The sequence below is a fragment of the Triturus cristatus genome, chromosome 4_2 (assembly GCF_964204655.1).
Source record: "Triturus cristatus chromosome 4_2, aTriCri1.1, whole genome shotgun sequence".
Classification (NCBI taxonomy): domain Eukaryota; kingdom Metazoa; phylum Chordata; class Amphibia; order Caudata; family Salamandridae; genus Triturus; species Triturus cristatus.
In genome coordinates, this window is record NC_140586.1 from 960639206 (window position 1) to 960651373 (window position 12168).

General features: G+C 45.7%; 1 protein-coding gene across 9 annotated transcripts in view; it reads left to right on the plus strand.

The window, feature by feature from the left end:
• LOC146839127 (uncharacterized) overlaps positions 1 to 12168 on the plus strand; it is a 239364-nt gene that overhangs the window by 223037 nt on the left and 4159 nt on the right. The window lies entirely within an intron of this gene.

A 12168-nucleotide genomic window follows, 5' to 3' on the forward strand; every position in this document is an offset into this window, starting at 1 on the left:
AGTCCAGGATGATTCCTAGGTTGCGTGCGTGGTCCGTGGGGTGGGTAGCCTTCGGATGGCGGGGGGCCACCAGGTGTCGTTCCAGGCGTCGGGGTTTGGGCCCATGATGAGTACTTCCGTTTTGTTGGTTTTTAGTTGTAGGCAGCTGTTTTTCATCCATTTGGCGACGGCTTCCATGCCTTCTCGATAGTTGTGTCTGGCGTTGTTGGGTTCGTTGGATAGGGAGTGGATGAGTTGGGTGTCATCTGCGTATGACACAATGTTTAGTCTGTAGGTTTTGACGATGGGAGCAAGCAGAGCCATGTAGACGTTGAAGAGCGTAGGGCTGAGGGAGGACCCCTGGGGGACTCCGAAGGTGGTAGGTGTAGGGTCCGAGAGGAAAGGGGGGAGTCTGACCCACTGCGTTCTGCTGGAGGGGAAGGAGCAGATCCAGTCAAGGGCCTTGTCTTGAATCCCTGCGTCGTGGAGTCTGCGTTTTAGGGTGCGGTGAGAGACTGTGTCGAACGCCGAGGAGAGGTCGAGGAGGATGAGGGCTGCTGTTTCTCCTTTGTCCAGTAAGGTACGGATGTCAACTGTTGCGGCGAGGAGGGCGTTTTCCGTACTGTGGTTCTTTCTGAAGCCGGATTGGGAGGAGTCGAGGATGTTGTACTCTTCGATGAATGCGGCGAGTCGGCTGTTGATGGCTTTCTCAATGACTTTCGCTGGGAATGGGAGCAGGGAGATGGGTCTGTAGTTTTTGAGGTCGGTGGGGTCTGTCGAGGGTTTCTTCAGGAGGGGGTTGAGCGTGTTTCCAGTCGTCAGGGAACAAGGTGGTTGCCAGGGAGTGGTTGATGGCGTGGCAGAGCATGGGTGCGATGGTGTCGGCGGCTCTGTTGAAAATGTAGTGGGGGCAGGTGTCTGTGGGGGCCCCGGAGTGGATTGACTTTATCGTCTACAGTGTGTCTTCGGTGGTGAGGGCTGTCCAGTTGTCGATCGCTGGCTTCAGGGTGTTGGGGGTGGTTGGTGAAGGTTCAGTGTGTTGGTTGTCTTTGTTGAAGTTGTCATAGATGCTCTTGAGTTTGTGGTGGAAAAAGGTCTGATACCCTTCGGTGTCATGTTCGCGCTATACAAAACTTTAAATAAATGAGGCTCGTCAGGTGATGCATGTACTGTGGTACATACTCACGGGAGCCTGAATCACTGGGTGGGAACAAGGAGCCTTGTCCAGGGATGCATGAACTGTGGTACGTACTCACAGGAGCCAGATTCACTGGCTAGGAACAAAGAGGTGCGCATGGTGATGCATGAACTCGAGTACATAGTCTCGGGAACCTGAATCACTGGGTAGGAAAAAGGAGTCTCGCCCGGTGAAGCATGAACTGTTTTACATACTCAGTGGAACCTGGATCACTGTGTAGTAATAAGGAGCTTTGCCAGGTGATGCATGAACTGTGGTACATACTCACGGGAGCCTGAATCACTGGCTAGGAACAAGGAGCCTTGCCAGGTGATGCATGAGCTGTGGTACATACTCACGGGAGCCTGAATCACTGGGTAGGAACAAGGAGCCTCGCCAGGTGATGCATGAACTGTGGTACATACTCACATGAGCCTAAATCACTGGGTAGGAACAAGGAGCCTTGCCAAGTGATGCATGAACTGTGGTACATACACACGGGAGTCATAATCACTGGGTGGGAACAAGGAGCTTTGCCAGGTGATAAATGAACTGTGGTACACACTCACGGGAGCTTGAAGCACTGGGTAGGAACAAGGAGCCACGCCAGGTGAAGCATGGACTGTGGTACATACTCACAGGAGCTTGAATCACTGGGTAGCAACAAGGAGCCTCGCCAGGTCATGCATGAACTGTGGTACGTACTCACAGGAGCCTGATTCACTGCACCCACATATGATGTGACCAGGCACTGATTGACCAGATCAGCGTATATGAAGGAATATGATGCTTCACACCAGCGTTACTGGTTTCTGATGTCATGGCTCGAAAGCGTTGCAAGGAAATGAATCAGGTCCGGTGAACAGCTCCAATCCTTGGCATGAATATAGGCAGTCATGCCCTCTGGCGATTATTCACCTTCCTGAAGGATATTGCCACAACCACTGAAAATGAACAGTGGGCCTCAAATGATAAGAAAGTTGTGAACCCAAGCAGGTCACCAGCACAGTGCCATTTATGTTGTTTTCCACAAGATCCCAACGTTAGAGAGAGGGGTCCTCCTCACCAAAGGGACAGGACACCAAAACTAAACACTTCTGTCAAAAACAAGATCCCTTTGGGCTCCTTTTAAGCATACAAGTACATACTACTGTCAATCACACACGGGTAATCACCAACACCAAGTAGAAACCAAAAGAGTAAAATAAAATATATAATATATTTGTATTATTAAGATCCTTACAAGATTCAAAATAATAAAAAAAGGTTCAAAAACATATGCATCATCAATACACTTCAAATATTAACATTGGAATGTTGACCTTCTATCATATTAGAACCATGCTAGAAAGAGCATGGCAATTATAAAGCAAATATTCAGATTTTCGGTCAGTTCAAAAAGAAGCCAGAAGATCTTTGGCAGCATTTTCTGAGGTCAATAAATAAGATTTCTCTTTAAATATCATTTTGAGCTTAGAAGGATTCAGCAAAAAGGCCTGAGCACCTTTAGCTTGAAAAGCAGGAATTAATTGTCGAAACTGCCAGCGTTGTTCAATAGTAGCATGGCAATAATCTGGTCGAACAAAAAAATCCACGCCTTTCCCCCTTCTTTTCCGGTCAGGCCTAGCCAAATCGTAAAGAGCTTCTCTAGCAAGAAAGTTATTAAGACAAATCAAAATTGCCCTAGGTTTTGCTTTAGAATCTGACCTGGAATTTCTCTGAAATGGAAACCTATGGACCCGTTGGAGTTCAATGTTCCATTTCCATTGTACTAGCTCAGGGAAAGCTTCAGAAAACATGTCAATCACAAATTGTCTTATGTTCCCTGCTTCGCTTCCCTCAGGAACCCCTAAGATTCGGAGATTATTCCGACGTGACCTATTTTCCAAGTCAATCATTTTCCAGTTTATTTCATCTCTCTGTCCTGTCAATGAGGCAATTTGCGTTTGTTGGTTTGTCACAGTGTCTTCAATCGCTGATATTCTGCCTTCGGCTTCAGTCACTCTAGCGGTCATCTCGCCGCAAGATTTTGCAACTTTTCTGAGATTATTTTGAAGCCGCCGGACAGCGCCCTGTGTACGTAGATTTTCTGCCCTTGTCTCTTCCCGGTGCTGGATCATGAGTTGACAGAGTGTATCCAATGTAGTGGCTGAGGTTGTGGGATACTTATCTACGGTAGTGTGTGACGGAGCCGGAGAGGTGTTTCCATCTATTCCATCCACTGCGACTACTGTGGTTTCATCAGTACCGCGATCTAATCTGTGTTGGGGGGCATCATCATCCCCATCCTGAGACTCCTCCTCATCAGTCCCTCCCTCCTGATCATCCAAGCTGAGCGATTCCTGTAGTGAGCCCACACTCTTGCCACTTAGATCGTCTCTCCATTCCGTCTGAGCCACCTGGGCCATCAGATTTTCTGAATCCAAAGCCACTGACAAGTCAGTCATAGAATAGAAATTACCAGCAGAGTCAACTGATTCGGCATCCTCTACTAAGAATGGAGTCTCAGCAACCTCTAATGATTGCTCTTGAATTAAATATCCAGACAGCTGTGAAGTTGATAGTACTGCACTCTGATGTGGGAGTAACACAGAATTAATGTTACTATCTCCGGATAATGCCTTGTCAGTGGCATTGTCCATGTTTTTATCAAAATCTGTCTCATTTTGTGGTACGATGCCAGCATTAGAATATGGGCCTTTGCTGGTTTTGCTGGTCTTTCTGTTTTTTTTTTTTTAAAGCAAACATATCAGGAATTTTGGGGGCAATCTCAGAACTACATCCCCCAGAATCCCCTATTGATGCATGAGCGTTGTCATGAATGGACTCCTGAGTGGACTCCGTCAAACCAGGGTGAGCAAAGTTTAAGATACTATTAGAGTCATTAGAGTCATTAGTTACCTGCACAGGATTCTGGCTGGCTTCAGATAACATAATACTTCCAGGATTTTCGATATTCCCAATACTCCCGGCACTCTCCTGAAGTGCAGTATCCTGTATTGCTGTAGTCGCCCTCATATTCCTTTTACTCTGGGATTTAGAAACAACCACATTTTTTGGAGCCATAATATCCTCAGCGTCTCTGCCTTGTCTCAGACGCCTCTTGAAAACCTGTGACATCCGTTGCTGCTGCAGTCGAAAACAAGGGGAACAAGCAGCTGCCGGACCACAAAAGCTACTGAGCCCCACAACGCTCTTTTCCGGAAAGATATGATCTAATTCGATCCGAGGCTCCAAGACTGGGCTGCAGCACGAAATAGCTGGATGCCGCCAGGTATACAGGAATGACCGGTGGAGCAAGTAGTGAAGATCTGGCCACATTACAGATAATAGAGCCCGTGTCACTTTCTCTTCATTTAGGAATAGCGAACTATCTCGGTCCGTTTCATTCCGGGAGTTTTCCGAGAGTTCTTTTCACCGACTTTTCCTGGATTTGTTTACTCCGTACACCGGCCCTTTAGGCGAAGAACAAACAAACACAGATTCCGACAAAGTGATTAGGCAGGGAGACCACCAGCGATGCTGCTCACTCGAACGCCAGAGCGTCCGCCATCTTGCCTCGATTCCCACCATTCCTGAGAGTACCCTAAGTCGCTTGTTCTGGGTTGTCTAATCATTGGTAGCTTTCCTGTAGTACGGAGAACGAATGAGACACTGATGCTAGTCGGATAGGGGTTCTGGGTACTGAGGTGAGTTTTTTGGTACACCACAATTCACTGAGGTCCTGGTTTCCTGTGCATAGTTCTGTGCATGAGCAGAATCCCCGCAACAGCACCTGCTGTCTTTTGTCCCACTGTTTCCCTGAGTTCTCTCCCCTAGCTTTTCCTTTGTTGACTTAAACCGTATGTAAAGCGCTCTCAGTCAATCAGGTGTTTGTTAAGCGTGACTACTCACCCGTAATGGTCTCATGGTGCTGGGGGTTGGGGGGGTCGCAGGTTCCAGTCCATCAAGGAGGGAGTCTGTCGAGGAGCCAGGTTTTGAGGTTTCTTGCAAAGATGGGGAGTGATGTTATCAGTCTGAGTTGGAGCGGAAGGTCGTTCCAGGCTCTGGCCGCGCGGAAGGAGAAGGAGCGGCCTCCCGATCTGGTCTTTATGGTTTGGGGGACCATGGCGTAGGAGAGCTGGGCTGATCGTAGGGTCCTCTGGGGTGCGTGGAATTTGAGTCGGCTGTTCAGGTATGCTGGTCCGGTGTCGTGAAGGGCCTTGTGAGTGTGGGTTAGCATCTTGAAGGTGACTCTAGCTTCGATGGGGAGCCAGTGGAGTGTGCGCAGGTGCTGGGAGATGTGGCAGTGTCTTGGTAGGTTGAGGACCAGTCTTGCGGCAGCGTTTTGGATGTTCTGTAGCTTTCGGGCTGAGGTTTTTGTTTATTCCGGCATAGGGTGTGTTGCTGTATTTGAGCCTGCTGGTGATGGTCTTTCTGTGTTCGAGGGGGATCCATTTGAAGGTCTTACGTAGGAGGCGGAGGGTGTGGAAGCAGGAGGACGAGACGGAGTTGATCTGGTGGTCCATTTTGAGCTCTGAGTCCAGGATGATTCCCAGGTTGCGTGCGTGGTCCGTGGGGTGGGCAGCCTTCGGATGGCGGGGGCCACCAGGTGTCGTTCCAGGCGTCGGGGTTTGGGCCCATGATGAGTACTTCCGTTTTGTTGGTTTTTAGTTGTAGGCAGCTGTTTTTCATCCATTTGGCGACGGCTTCCATGCCTTCTGGATAGTTGTGTCTGGCGTTGTTGGGTTCGTTGGATAGGGAGTGGATAAGTTGGGTGTCGTCTGCGTATGACACAATGTTTAGTCCGTAGGTTTTGACGATGGGAGCAAGCAGAGCCATGTAGACGTTGAAGAGCGTAGGGTTGAGGGAGGACCCCTGGGGGACTCCGAAGATGGTAGGTGTAGGGTCCGAGAGGAAAGGGGGGAGTCTGACCCACTGCGTTCTGCTGGAGGGGAAGGAGCGGATCCAGTCAAGGGCCTTGTCTTGGATCCCTGCGTCGTGGAGTCTGCGTATTAGGGTGCGGTGAGAGACTGTGTCGAACGCCGCTGAGAGGTCGAGGAGGATGAGGGCTGCTGTTTCTCCTTTGTCCAGTAAGGTACGGATGTCAACTGTTGCGGCGAGGAGGGCGTTTTCCGTACTGTGTTTTTTTCTGAAGCCGGATTGGGAGGAGTCGAGGATGTTGTACTCTTCGATGAATGTGGCGAGTTGGCTGTTGATGGCTTTCTCGATGACTTTCGCTGGGAATGGGAGCAGGAAGATGGGTCTGTAGTTTTTGAGGTCGGTGGGGTCTGTCGAGGGTTTCTTCAGGAGAGGGTTGAGCGTGTTTCCAGTCGTCAGGGAACGAGGTGGTAGCCAGGGAGTGGTTGATGGCGTGGCAGAGCATGGGTGCGATGGTGTCGGCGGCTCTGTTGAAAATGTAGTGGGGGCAGGGGTCCGTGGGGGCCCCAGAGTGGATTGACTTTATTGTCTTCAGTGTGTCTTCGGTGATGAGGGTTGTCCAGTTGTTGATCGCTGGCTTCAGGGTGTTGGGGGTGGTTGGTGAAGGTTCAGTGTGTTGGTTGTCTTTGTTGAAGTTGTCATAGATGCTCTTGAGTTTGTGGTGGAAAAAGGTCTGATACCCTTCGGTGTCATGTTCGCGCTATACAAAACTTTAAATAAATGAGGCTCGCCAGGTGATGCATGGACTGTGGTACATACTCACGGGAGCCTGAATCACTGGGTGGGAACAAGGAGCCTTGTCCGGTGATGCATGAACTGTGGTACGTACTCACAGGAGCCAGAATCACTGGCTAGGAACAAGGAGGTGCGCATGGTGATGCATGAACTCGAGTACATAGTCACGGGAACCTGAATCACTGGGTAGGAAAAAGGAGTCTCGCCCGGTGAAGCATGAACTGTTTTACATACTCATTGGAACCTGGATCACTGCGTAGGAACAAGGAGCTTTGCCAGGTGATGCATGAACTGTGGTACATACTCACGGGAGCCTGAATCACTGGTTGCGAACAAGGAGCCTTGCCAGGTGATGCATGAACTTTGGTACATACTCATGGGAGCTTGAATCACTGGGTAGGAACAAGGAGCCTCGCCAGGTGATGCATGAGCTGTGGTACATACTCATGGGAGCTTGAATCACTGGGTAGGAACAAGGAGCCTTGCCAGGTGATGCATGAACTGTGGTACATACTCACATGAGCCTAAATCACTGGGTAGGAACAAGGAGCCTTGCCAAGTGATGCATGAACTGTGGTACATACACACGGGAGTCATAATCACTGGGTGGGAACAAGGAGCTTTGCCAGGTGATAAATGAACTGTGGTACACACTCACGGGAGCTTGAAGCACTGGGTAGGAACAAGGAGCCACGCCAGGTGAAGCATGGACTGTGATACGTACTCAGGGGAGCCTGAATCACTGGGTAGCAACAAGGAGCCACGCCAGGTGAAGCATGGACTGTGGTACACACTCACGGGAGCTTGAAGCACTGGGTAGCAACAAGGAGCCTCGCCAGGTCATGCATGAACTGTGGTACGTACTCACAGGAGCCTGATTCACTGCACCCACATATGATGTGACCAGGCACTGATTGACCAGATCAGCGTATATGAAGGAATATGATGCTTCACTCCACCGTTACTGGTTTCTGATGTCATGGCTCGAAAGCGTTGCAAGGAAATGAATCAGGTCCGGTGAACAGCTCCAATCCTTGGCATGAATATAGGCAGTCATGCCCTCTGGCGATTATTCACCTTCCTGAAGGATATTGCCACAACCACTGAAAATGAACAGTGGGCCTCAAATGATAAGAAAGTTGTGAACCCAAGCAGGTCACCAGCACAGTGCCATTTATGTTGTTTTCCACAAGATCCCAAAGTTAGAGAGAGGGGTCCTCCTCACCAAAGGGACAGGACACCAAAACTAAACACTACTGTCAAAAACAAGATCCCTTTGGGCTCCTTTTAAGCATACAAGTACATACTACTGTCAATCACCAACACCAAGTAGAAACCAAAAGAGTAAAATAAGATATATAATATATTGTTATTATTAAGATCCTTACAAGATTCAAAATAATTAAAAAAGGTTCAAAAACATATGCATCATCAATACACTTCAAATATTAACATTGGTTAAAAACATATCATACAAAACAACCTTGGAGAGTATGACAAGCAAAAGAGACATTAAAACCTGATAAGTCAAGTGAGCACACCAAGTACATAAAAAATGCAGCTGATAACCCTGGTTCAACACTTTATAGCGTTCTTTTTCCTAATCGAACCCGGTATTACTTGGGTGCGTTTTCCAAACAAAGCAACGCGTTTCGGTGGTATAGTTTGATTCACCACCTTCTTCAGGCTTACAAATACAATTCAGTGTCTCTCAACCTCAATCATCAGCAGGATGATGGTACAATATAAATGGGGGATCTGTGTCCTCCCCTCTTGCGGCTTCCTTCTCACATGGGCCACACAGTTTAGACTGAAAGTAGGGGCGTAGACGTCTTCCCTTTTCTGAGTCTTCTTCTGCTGACTTCAAAAGATGTAAAAGTTATGTATATGAGAAAGGACAAAGCTTCACTAATGCCCTTGGTTAAAAATCCATCAGGGAATGGCCACTGGAGCTATGGCACCCAACGCGATAAAATCCTAGTTCATGTGAGCTCCTCACAGATTTGAACACCGCACTTCCGTGTGTATAAGATCCCTCATCCAATTGCCGGGACTAAAAAGCCTCCTGGTGTGCTTCAAGTTACCTCCAAATAAACATTTGGAGGTCATTTGGAGCACGCCAGGAGGTTTTTTAGATTTGTATGATATGTTTTTAACCAATGGTATTATTTGAAGTGTATTGATGATGTGTGTGTTTTTTAACCTTTTTTAATTATTTTGAATCTTGTAAGGATCCTAATAATAAAATATATTATATATTTTATATTATTCTTTTGGTTTCTACTTGGTGTTGGTGATTAGGCAGTGTGTGATTGACAGTAGTATGTGCTTGTAGGCTTAAAAAGAGCCCAAAGCGATCTTGTTTTTGACAGAAGTATTCCACAAACCAAACCTTACAGGACAAGAAGTTCCAGAAGTATTCCAAGAAAAAGAGCACGTCATAGGTGCATCCATACTGAGAAAATCGTCCTCTTCAACCCATTAGGTTCCACACCTTAAGTGGAAGTCAAACCAGAGAGCAGAAGTTTGCTTATGTATGGGAGCTTAAACAAGGAAAAATAACATTTGAGATTGAGGCTTACCATAACTGTAAGAATACATAGCTGAAAAACATACAAAAAATATTAAGGCAACAAAACAAACCTTATTCTTGAACACTAAAAATCTGACTGCATACGAAAGATATTGCGAACATTTTATACAGAATGCTATATTCAACTTGCAGCTCCCACTTCTACATGACAAACCCCCCTTGCATGCAATTTAGAAACTCACTCTCGAAAACTTTGTGCAATTGAAGAGGCATATGGTGTTTACGATATGCAGTCCTTGTTAGCCGATTATGATGTGATGGTCTGGTCCCCTCTACACCTTTTATGTTTCATTTCAAGTTGACGGAAGAGTTGAAAAAGGAGTTGCTTAGTGCAATTATAGTCTCCTCACTTTTTGGGTTTAAATTACCTCAGTAGGGCTCATTCAAACAATCTTGACAATCGGGATCTGTGGGGTGCCTCAAGATGTCTTTTCAATGTTTGAAAAAATATGACATAACTCAATGACATTTATCCTTTAAGTGGAATTCCTCCATAAACGTATTCATGAAATCCAAAAAAATGCACATCAGATACTTTTAATTTTCTTCAGTTTGTCAAAATTGAATAGTTGACAAAACTTGCAAAATTGCATAATTCATCTACAAAAGAGCTCACAGATGTTTCACAGAACTTGCTTCATCAGGATGCCAAACATGAAACAAATTGAGGTTATGCACAAATGTGGAACATTACAAAAAATGTGTATTAATTGCTCATGAAAGCCATCTCTAGGGCATAAAAAGTTCTATCATTCACTGTCATAATGAAAAAAGGAAGACAATAAAATTAAGAATAAGAAAAAAATAATTTTAACAAAATGTTTGTACACTTGGAGCTCTATTCTGGCATGTATTCTTGCACAATCGATTATACTGAAGGTCATGGAAAGACCCTTCAAGGTTTGTGCTGTAAAAGGGCCTACACTGTGTCGACGCAATTATATCCCTTCCTTTATAATTATCTATAATTTGTTACACAGTATAAAGCTAAATGCTCAAGTCTGTAGTTTAATATTGATTAATTTTAAAGTATTAAAAATGCTAGTTGGTGCTGCATATAATGCATGTGCCAAACAAATATATATAATCTCAAAGTGGTCAAACCATTAAAAAATACATCATAGTAATTTGTCTTTCTTTCAGGTCAGGATAGTTAATGATTATGTATGCCTGTGCATCTTTTGTGTTTCCACATGTATTTTTCTTGGATGGCAGTGAGCTGCCTTAGACTTTATGGGAACAAACAGAGGTTTTGGTAGTTGATAACACTCCATCTCTGTGGACCAACTTACCTGGCCTCCGTCCCTAGGAGATCATCCTCCCCCAAACCAGAAGTGAAAAGTCTGGGCGTTATTCTGGACAGCCATTTCACTATGGCCCTACAAGCAAAAAAAGTCATAGTGATTCGCTTCTGACGTCTTAGAGCCCTGAAGAAAACGATTAAATAGCTCCCCATGGAGGTATGAAGAACAGTCATACAAGGACTTACATCATCTTACCTTGATTATGGCAATTTTCTGTTTCTTGGCATTCCACCTTCAGTGACTAACAAGCTGCAGATCATCCAGAATGCAGTGGCCCGAGTGTTGCTTGATGTCCCCAAGTTTCAGTCAGCTCACCCAGCGCTTGCCACACTGCACTGGCTGGCAGTAAACAAAATAACTCAATTTAAATCATTATGCATTGTTCATCGTGCTAAACATAGAGCAGGCCCACAGATTCGTCATCACCTGATCAACTCCTACAAGACTAACAGAGAACTTAGGTCAACTAAGCTAGGTCGTCTTACAGTTCCAAGAATTAAGAGAGCCAGAGGTGGCCGTCTTTTTCCTACCTGGCTCTCAAACTATGGAACTCCTTGCCCATTAGTCTTAGACTCAATGATAATTTATTAAGCTTTAGAAAGCAACTGAAGACTTTTTTGTATGCTTAATTGGTCAGGTCTCCAGCAAGCATGACTAGTGCTCAGAAGCCCGACTCTTGTAGCTATACACTCAGTAAATGCTGTTAATAATACTAGTACTTTATCTTATTATTGCCGGGACACATAGCAGACCATAATACGATCTGGATTTAATCACAAACATGCACCCAAATCAATCCAACCTAGTGTGACTATGAAGTGTACTGTAGTGCTTAGTTGCCTACATGGTATCAAGGCCTAAGTGATGTATTGTTGCTCTTTATGTATGTGTTTTAATGTGGAGAATGTTTGCTGACAGTTACTGGTGTTCGTTGTCCAGGAGAAGCGACCCGGAAACAGAAGCTCTCCATGTTTATAGTTTACTTATTCACATTGGTGGCATCCCATTCAAAATGGTGTTTTTACCTGTTAACCCTATCATTTTGAATTAAAAAAAAGCTTTTAAACATCCAAATATTCTTAATACTTTGTCATTGTGCAGACTAAGCAATAAGGCCTCACCACCTACAGTTTTGTGGATTGCGACGGCCTATGCATAATATTGGATGCAAGATCACAGCTCTTGTTCTTTATCTTGTGAGACAGCCTCGGACCAAGACATCAATCTAAAGTCACATTAGATAGCGGTTCCTGTAATTAATCTTGCAACACCTCTTGTTGGCGATCTAGGAGTTAGCTCATCCTGATCACGACGTCCTAAATCTCAGTGCAGCATTTCTTATAAGGTTAGGCTTGCATTGCACCCTAACACATCAATCAATTGGCATTTGTTAACCGTGCATCTGCTTCAAGCAGATGCGCCCGGTACTCAGAGCCGACACAGAGATCCTACTGCATTAT